Source organism: Egretta garzetta, unplaced genomic scaffold (assembly GCF_000687185.1).
Source record: "Egretta garzetta isolate BGI_Z169 unplaced genomic scaffold, ASM68718v1 scaffold28, whole genome shotgun sequence".
Classification (NCBI taxonomy): domain Eukaryota; kingdom Metazoa; phylum Chordata; class Aves; order Pelecaniformes; family Ardeidae; genus Egretta; species Egretta garzetta.
In genome coordinates, this window is record NW_009260612.1 from 237174 (window position 1) to 243210 (window position 6037).

Sequence of the window (6037 nt, forward strand, 5' to 3'; positions counted from 1 at the left end):
CCAGGGGGGCCCCACACCCACCCCCGCTCTCCCCCACCAGGGACTCTGCAGCCAAAGCGTTCACCAGCAGGCAGGCCAGCCAAAAACCAGTGCAGGGAGCAGACCTGAGAGTGGACTTTGCCCCCCTGCTATTAACGCTACGGGATTTGACGGGAAAGGAAGCAGCAGACAAACCAAGAGGGCAGAATCAGCATCTGGAGCAATTCAATTTGAAATCAATTACGTAAATTATGTAATGAGAAAAGATTAGCTAAATTAGTGTTTCTGCGTGAACTCAGGATGCAGATAGCATGACCACAGCCTGTGCCTTGAGCACGCTCCTGCTCTGCATTAACGCTCTCCGTTACCGCACACGGTATCTCATTTGGCCTATTTGGCGACCAAAGTATTTCAAGTTTCTGACAGAGATAAATTGAGGTCTGCAGCATTTGCTCTTTCCCCCCGAGCTGAGCTCCTGCCGTGGTACTCGACGGCCCCTCGGTGACACCAAGACCTTCAGTGCCCGTCACAGCAGAGCTGGGGCTCAACGTGAGGGAAGCGTCACCTCGCGCTGACACCGTCGCCTCATGGCTGACCTTGGGCTGCTTCTGAAGAAAATGAATTAGCTTATGGAGGTAGTCAACTGGAAAGCTGAAACTATCATTTTCCAAAGATATTCAAGGTAAAAGGCCTCAGGGACAATCTTTTGTCAGTTTCTGAGACTTGATTAACTGCCTTAATTCCACAAGATTAACGGCTTTCAAATCGCAGGAGACCTAAGTCTCCATGCACGTCGTTACAAAAGCCTTTCTCTGAAGACCCCAATGAGCTGCCCTGAGCCGCAGCCACCGGTGTCCCCGACGGACCATACAAGCCTGTGCCCTCCTCAGGCTCTCAGCGGCACGCCGGGAGGAGGAGGACCTTCCTCCTCCTGTCCCACCCAGGATGCAGAGGGATGCGCAGAGGGATGCAGAGAGATCACACCTCACATCAGCTGGGAAAAGCTGTTTGCCTACGACACCTGGGCAGCGGCTGTCTCACCCACTGAGATCCCAGAGGGAAATATGTCTGCTGGAAAAGGGACTAGTGACAACCCCTCAATGAGTCTTTGAGCTACCCAACGCCCTCCTCTGAGAGCATTTATGAGCTAGCTCGCTAATCCACACATCGTGTCCGGGTGGTATGAGCATAGCAGGACCATGGCAAGGAGTGGGAAAGGCAGGTGGGGTTAGCCCAGAGACCTCCCCTCATCCGAACTGACAGGACTCTCACGAGAGGGCCAGGCCTATTGTAGGCACCCGAGACCCAGCAGGGGTAGGAAGCGAAGCTGCTGGAAAGATTGCTCCTTGGAAAGGCCACTCCACCTCTTTGGTGGGGCCCACCTTGCTTGGGTTCTGCGGAGAGATGTGGGTTTAGGAACACCGGGTCACTACAGTATAAAAAACAGAATCACACAAGTGGTGTGGTTGGAAGAGACCTCTGAAGGTCCGACCTCTCACTTGCCGTGAGGCCATCGCCAACACTAGACCCAGTCAGCTGTGCCTTTGTCCACTGAGTCTGGAGGGGAAGGGGAGAACGGGGAGGGGAAGAAGGCACGGCAGGGTGACCTGGGATGAGAAGCTTTTTTCCCGAGGCTCAGTACCAAGACCCGCAGGGCCACGCTGCACAGCAAATGCTACCACACCACCAACAGGCTCTGGGCAGGGAGTTCAGCCAGTGCCAGCCATCAGAAGAGACGGCTCTCGTCTTCCCCTGTTTTGCTCCTTTCTCAGTTCCCAGTGCTTACGTGCTGGATTTGGAACGGGGAGAGCTGGCTTCTCTGCAGCTCGGTTCAAGCTCTTCACTGAAGAGCTGCAATGAGGGAGATGTAGGCACCGTGTAGAGGTCTGCTGCACCCAGGGTGGTGGGAAGGGTGGAGGAGCAGTGTTTGTATCATTTGGTTTAGTGCTTAACCAAGGAGACCAGTTTCTGTCAGGGGAGAAGACTTCTAACCCCCTTCACCAGCCACAGAAGCCTAGTCTCCATGGTGGGCACCCTCCAAACCTGGACAACAGGAATGCTTCCTTTTGCCAGGATCAAGTTAGCCAGTAGAAATGCCTACTCTCAGCATCTCCCTCACCAAGAGAGGAGTTTGCTGGACTTTGGTGGATAACTGCAAGCCACAGCATCCCTCTGTATCTCAGGGACCATTTGAGGGATGCCATCTTCTCTTCTGCTCTCCAATGGAAATGACTCTAGAGTGTACGAAAGGTGTTCAGAGTATGTCTGTATCTCCACGTCCCTCTGAGAATCACCAGGTCCAGGGGGTACTGCTGTGCTGGCACTCTAATCCTGCTGACATTGCTCTTTAGAACCACAAACGATGCCTTGGATGTCACCCATGACACCTATACAAGAGATCTGCGACACAGAGCAGAACAAATGGTGGAAAGAAACCTTAAGAAAATGATCAAAACTCTACTGAAGAGTTAGCAAAACCCTGCTGATTACAGCTGCTGTCCACGTGTGCAACGACTGTCAAAACCAATTTCATTCTCTCCAGTGGTCCCTAGCGGCTGCTCCCGAGGGGTCAGCAGCGAGGGGAAGCGCAGGCAGTATGCTTCAGTCTTGCCACCCCCAGCGGTGGCCAAAACGCAAATGGGAAGAGAAGAATATGAAAAGAAAGAAGGAAGCATTGGCCTCATCACCTCCTATTACTTGCCACATCAGCATGCGTTGGGGGTTGGACTAGATGACCTCTAGGGGTCCCTTCCAACCCAAAACATTCTATGATTCTATGTGTTCTCCAGATGAATAACACTTGTTTCACAGTTCATGGTAAATACGGTGATGTTGAACATTTGGGCTTCTCATCATAAACAAAATCAGATTAATGTATCGGGTGAGTATGAAGTGGTTAAATACACATGCACCACACAGGTCTTACACAAGACATCAGTAAACCACTGGTAGCTGAATCATTAATCACTTGTCAAAGGTTAAAACAGTAGAGCCTCCAGTAAAAATGTGCAGTATTTTATGCAGCACAAGGTCCATAATGGATAAAAAATTCATCCCGTTTCTGCCCTCATTAATAGAACGCGAGAACTGTGCATCTACAGGATCTATAAATAAACTATAGCAAGGCTGACTTGCTCCTACTGAACTTAATGGTAGGAAATTGCATAAAAGAGTTGCTCAGGCAGCCAGTGACCTTGAGAAGTTGATGTGAAGAGAATATATACGGGGTGATTGTGCTCTCCGGAGGTGGGCTTCTGAGCGAGGTTATCGCAGCAAATATACGGCAGAGCTGCAATTTTCTGATTTGGATTATGGAAAGGCAGAATGTAGCTCCCATGAACTTGAACTGAATTACACATGGATCGGATTATTATTTTTATTTATTTATATTTACACAGAGAATGAAAGCGCTGCACGGATCAATAGAGTTTGTATTCCCAGAGCGGAACACAGGAGCTGGCTCTGCAGAAACAGCTATCGAACCTCCTTGGGCACCCACTCTCACACTTACTTATTTGTACCATTTTCTATTCAATGTCCCAGAGCTTTTGCTATTAAATGAATCCCTGCTGACGAAGGCAAGGGGCAGATGGTTTCTGTTAACATACAGGCTCATCCCCATAGTGCTTCACCCTTCTGGGCACTCGCCAGACTTTCCCCTCTGCCCGTACGCCCAGAGGCAAGCAGGAGCCCTAACACACTCGGGAGAAGAGACTGAAGTTGAATTTGAGATCCCTACCTGGGCATTCCCTGACACAGCCCCACAGTGTCCATGCCCGACCCTGCTCCCTGGCAGGGAAAACATTTGATAAAAGGAGGTTACCATTATATCTAAGGAATTTGCTTGGAATTTTCATTGCTTACACCTTGGACAAGCTTTCAGACATCTTAGTTTACATTTTCTGTGCTAGGTCAGTCCCAAGATGATCTTTCTGGAACATTTCCACGGCAATAAGTAGGCTATTTCTAGGAACGATAGCGGATGAAAACATGAAGGAGGGTGAAGGCCCAGGATCCAGCTGAGGAGCCAGGAGGATGGGGATGGAAACTGGAAGAGAAAGGAGGGAACAGGGCTGAGAAACCTGGGCAGACCAGGCTTATTTATAGAAAAGTGCAGGGACTGGAACGATGAAGAAGGATGAAGACAAGCAAAGAGAAGTCAAAAGCTCATGACTTTGTAGAAAAGGGGCAGTGCTTACTGGACCACAGCCTCCAGCTTGGAAAAAGCTCCAAGATCCCCGCACCTCACCATCTGCTGCCATCCCACAGGAACACGCACGTCCTGCTCCCCTCAGGTGCTGGTGGGCAAACCACCCTTCTGTTCCCTTAGCTCTGCTCACGACAGAGATCTGTGCACGGATCTACACGGCTCAGCTGTGCTGTATGGTGTTAATAACGGCCGTACCACAACGCGTATCTGACTCCTGGTTCGTTCCGAGGGAAGCCTTTCAGTGGCTCTGCTACGCACCAGCAGATCTCATTCAAGCTGTTTGAAAGAGTGGCAGAGATCTGCGCGGAGGCTGGAAGGGTCACAAGGCTGTGAGTGGCAACAGGACAACTGAATTTATTTTTCCACAGACACAATAACTAATAAAGAAACTTCGGTAAGGTCATAAATTGAGTGTTAAAATTTGAGGATGCATACTGGTCTTGTGTAGCTTGCTTACAACGTGATGAATTACTGTCATAGGATTGTAGAATAACTCAGGTTGGAAGGTCAGGTTGAAGCAGGGCCAGCTCTGAGGTCAGACCAGGTTCCTCAGGGCATTATGCAGTCAGGTCTTGAAAATCGTCAAGGATGGAGACTGCATAATGTCTCTGGGCAACCTGTTCCTCTCCTGGACTGTCCCCATGGGAGTACAGCCTATTGACCACCACCCCTCTCTGAGCCCAAGCATCCAGCCAGGCTTTTACTCAACTATTTGTCCATCCACTCAGACTGTAATGTCCATACTTGGAAATATCAATATTGTAGGACAGAAGAATATTGTGTTAAAAACACTGCTAAAGCCAAGGCAACTGCCACTGGCTTGTGCTCCTGTTGTCTGCACATCCAGTCATTAGTCATTAACTAAGTCATTATCATAGAAGATAATCAGGTTGGTCAGGCCTAATGCCACCTTCTTCTCCTTCATCTGCCAGAAGTATGGTCCAAGATAACTGGCTCCCTGACTTTCCCAGCGATAGTTCCCCGCATTGTTCTTTCGGCCTTTTTTTGAAGATGGCTACAACTTCTGTCTTTCTCTAGTGGCAAGAGAACTCCCCTGATCACGACGACTTTTCAAAGATGATAGAGAGCAGCCTTGCAAGGACATCACCCAATTCTCTCAGTGCTTTCAGATGCATCCCATTTGGTGCCATGGACTTATAGAATCATAGAATTATAGATTGTTTTGGGTTGGAAGGGAGCCCTAGAGGTCATCTAGTCCAACCCTCTTGTTGGGGGTTGTATGGATCTTGTATGGATCAAGTTTTCACAAGCAATCCCTGAGTAGATAGTGGGTAACACTGCTGGTAGTTTTTCTCCTCCTTGAACCCCTTCACTACACACAGAGGCCCAGGAGACCTTGCTGGTAAAAACAGAAGCAAAGGCGGCATGGAGTGCCTCAGCCTCATCTGTGTCTGCTGTCCCTAAATCACCCACCCCATCCAGCAACTGTTTCACATGTTCCTTCTTCAGCTTATTTCTGCTAATCCGGTGGTAGAAACTCTTCTTCTTGTCCTTAACATCCCTTGCAAATCTCAACCCCAGGTGGCATTTGGCTTTCCTCATATCAACCCTACAGACCCAGACTATTTCTAAATTTCTCCTTTGTAGCCTGTCCCTGCTTCTACCTCCTGTGTGCTGCCCTGCTGCACAGGACCCCCATATGGACTTCCCGGCTTAGCCAAGCTGGTCTTGTCTCCTGATGCCTCTCCCTCCCTTCCCAAGTATGGGGATGGATGATTCTTGTGCTTGAAGAGTGCTCTCCTTATGGAGCCACCAACTTCCTGAACACCTTTGTTCTTCAGATCTCATGGGATCTCACCTACCAGTTTCCTAAATAAACCAAAAGCT